Genomic DNA, 4,224 nt, shown 5'->3' with positions numbered 1-4,224 from the left:
TAAGTATACCATATTTTTGTTTGTTATTTGGGATAATTTCATGGGTTGAAATCTTATTTAAATATGACATTTTACATTAAAAAATATACTGAATATGTTTTTTCTTCTCTACCCTTTAATGTGCACATTTTGAGAAGAGGAATGGTGTACTGATATGTTTAAAAACCCTTAGACAAAGTAACTGACCAATAAGTGTTGAATGAGAAACATTTAAAAAACCAAAAAAACAAATGTCTTTATTGTTTTATATAATTTTTTAAGCAATGCAAATAGAATGGTTCTTCACAAATAGAAGTATGGGTTTTAAATCATAAGACAATACGGTGTAGAACATGATTAAAAGTTTGAGGTTAAAGTATGTTAATTATTTTAAACGTGCTATAAATATAGACTATTATTATGTTTTTGTCCATGTGTACTGAAAAGAGAAAAAATATAGATGGACATCCTCCAAGTCTAGACTGTGCAAGCTGAGAGAATTTTGTTTCATTCGTAAAGTGCTCTACTAGCCCGATACATTCATGAAATGTTGAGCCAACTTTGTGATCCATTGATAATACATTTTGCCAACATTTGGGTCCAACTGGCAGCTCAGTGTGGGAGTCTGGCTAGAGAAAGTGCTAAAATCACCAACAGATACAATACACAGACACACAAACTCTTGACTTTCTCAGACTCTGTTCTCTGTCACTAAATACACTGTAGTTGTGATTGTATTAATAAAAACACTTAGCCATTATGTCATGTCAGTTTACACATCAGTTAGACACAATTTGACTGGTATTTAAATACCATGATAATGGCAAGGGTCATTAGGACCTTTTAGAGAAAGTAATGCATTAATTTGCATGAATGAACGAAGAAACAAAAGTTTTCAACAAAAAAAGTAAGAAAAGTTATTACACTTTTTACATCACAGAATATTTCTCACGGTTGGTTTATGGCGCTGATTATTATGACATCCCATAATATATCTGTATTTAAATGTATATTAGACTTTTTATTAGATTTCCAGGCTAATTTAAACAGTAAAAATCATAAAACACAAAACAACAAAAATGGAAAAGGCAACGAAAATAGGCTAGTCTACCAAACCATTATTTTGGCAAACACGAAACAGAACCTGCAATGTATAAAATGCAGCCAATAAAATAACATCATATAGCCTAAAACATGTGACAATTTTATGTTAAAATTACAACATGATTCAACATGTGGCCTTACCTTGGAAAAAGACGCAGTTGGTCATTTGATTAGTATAGTATTTGATAGTAGACTAGCTATACTATCCCCGTGTGACAACTACTGTAGCCCCGGCTTCTTCCAATTGCCATGTTGTTCTGTCATTGGTTGATTTCACAGGAAATCTCGAGCTCGTGTTTATCGGCATTAATGCCACCAAACGCTTGATCCCGCGGGACTGAAGTTCGTTCGTTGAGACGGTGTGAATGAAACAAACGGAAAAAAGAATCCCCCAAAACACGCGGTAAAGTGTAAAGCAGAGGTAAGAATTTTAAAGGTAAGAATAGGCTACGCATTTATTATCGCTTTTGCAACGTTATTTGGTGCTAGAGTGTAAATAAGTTTATGTAAAATTTATGAGGTGTTTATTATTGTTTAAAAAACGTTAAAAATCTCTTTATGTGAGATATAAACTCCAGGACATAGGATTTATAGTGTTGATATTAACTTAAGACAACAAATGTTTCATTGTTGAATTAGTTTGTGGACTTCTCTTGGCTTTGTGAGTGTATATTGGTGACTGTGTTGTCAAAAAGTTGCATTGACAGTTTCTGGACTTGCAAATGAAAACATCCAGCCAGAGATGACTTTCAGCACTTCAGACGAGGAAATTACTGATGCTGATATGAGTTTTCATAATTTCATATATAGTCTATATAGCAGGATAAATATAATATAGGCCTAAATCTTTTAAATTATAGACAAAGGTGTTGAAATTAAATTTTCACAAAAATATTGTAGAAATGTTTAGGCTATGTTTTGATGCAGTTGGACCGTTGGAACAAAAACCATTTGTACCATAGTACATAAATCTTGATTTGCTTGTATAAAGTTCATTAAGGTTATAGATTTACAGTAATGATATTTAAGTAGCCTATGTGCTGTTGTTTAAATTCAAACAAAAACGTCCTTATACTTCTGCTTATAAATGCCTTATTTTATAATCTTATAAGCGCATTAGAAAAACAGCCATATTGCTTGTGGACATACAGTACAGAATGTGTGTGTATGTGTGTTTGGGTGCACATGACCAGGCCGAACAAATGCAACTTAATACGGCACATGCATTTTGGTGCTTTCTGTTCAAGCAGCCTAAGTTAAACCGCTTGAATGAGTGCAGTGTGGTCTGTCTCTAGTGTGTTTACATTAGCATTGAAGTCCATAGAGGCAATAATCAGCTTTCCTCTGCCTGGTCCCATGCTGCATGTGTGGACATGGATCAAGCTCATGAAGACTAACACCTTGACCCTGTGATTGAAGCCGGCCATTGACAAGTGGATAAGTGTCTCAGTTTACACTCCGTGACCCCGGTCCTCTTGGTACTGGGCTGCATTGCTCAAAAGCATTGTGAGCTAAGTTGATCGTACGTTGATTAGGCTTACAATGCTTTTGTGAAACGCAGCCTTGGGTGCAATAGTTTGATGCATTACTGTTTTAAACACAAGGAGCAGCTTCACTGCCAATTATCACCAAAGACAACGATTTTGGGTTTCATTAATTGAATCAATAACTGGAAAAATAGGGTTATTTAATGAGGAAAACTTACTGATTGCACAATTAACAATATTTTTATTTCTTTCATTTTTTTACCTTTTCAAGTCTTCACCTCAAGAAATGAATTAAGAAAGTAATTATCGTTGCATTTAATTATTGTCATAGCATGATTTGTCCAGCAGATGACTCTCTTCCTTAGTGTACAGTGTGTTTGGAAGGGACTTGTTCCATCATTTCATTTTTTTTTTCATTGGACTTTCTAGATACAGTCACTTGTTACCCCATCTATCTGTTGCCATGCAGCTTTTTAAGTGGTTGAAGTTTTTATATGCTCACTAATTATATTCTCAGTCATTATTTTCTTTACTCTTTAAAATGCTATATTACTTTTATTTAAATCATCATTGGTCTCAAAAATGACAGGTATTGTGAAGTTCACCCATATGTCAGAATAAGGTGTGTTTAGTTAGGTTATAAAGTAAAAGGGTGCTTGTGTTTTCTTTTGGGATAGACATACTTCTGAGTTTATAATTATAAGCATAACTATGAGTTCCCTGGAGTCTTAATTTGGATAAAGTTGTGCAATGATAAAATTCACAAACAGATGCCATCCTTTGCTGTTTTTGGTGAGAAAAACAGTCAAGGGTGTTTCGTAAGTTGTCATGAGCTTGAACAGGTTGAGTGTGTATGAAAGTGACACTGCGGCAGCGTGACCATGTGCTGGTCAGAACAGGTCATCCACATTGGTCATAAAAGTTGTTCGGAGCTGAGGTTCAGATCACCCAGCAGGGCTTTGTGCCCACCTGCAGCCTGATCTGCTCTGGCAATGAGTCTGCATTCACTGCCACACTCAAGGCCAAAGAGACAACATTAATATAACAGCTATATGGTCCCTTGTCCACTTTTTTTCCATTTGATGCAATATTGTTATTCAGTTTTTTTGTGTGTGTGTGATTTTTCTGATGATAAAAAAAGGTTTTTATAAACATTTGATTTGAAACCCATTATTTTTGTCATAATACATAATTTCTAAATTGCAAATTAGCATTATTATAACATTTTTTATTGAAATAAACTTGCAAGAAATATTGCACAATTGCATTTGAATAAATGCTACTTGAAATGTAAGCCGCACATTAATTTCAATGCAAAATAATTAGCTAGTTTTTTTTAACCACTTTTCTTTGAAATAAGCTTACAACAAATCTTGCATAATTCCATTTAAATAAATCCCAGTTTGCTCTTTGCAACTTATGATGCACATTGATTTTAATGCTGAATTCATTAACAAACTACTTTTTAAAGTATAACCACTTTTAATTGAAATGATCACAAGAAAAATTGCACAATTTTATTTTAATAAATGCTACACCATTTGCTCTTTGAAACATGATGCACATTGATTTTAATTTTGAAAAATGTATTAACTATTTTTTAATTACTTTACCACTTTTAATCATAATAAACTTACAACAAATCTTGCACAAT

The sequence above is a fragment of the Leuciscus leuciscus genome, assembly GCF_965113295.1.
Source record: "Leuciscus leuciscus genome assembly, chromosome: 6".
Lineage (NCBI taxonomy): Eukaryota > Metazoa > Chordata > Actinopteri > Cypriniformes > Leuciscidae > Leuciscus > Leuciscus leuciscus.
The sequence above is the reverse complement of the archived record's forward strand: the minus strand, read 5'-3'. Positions refer to the sequence as shown.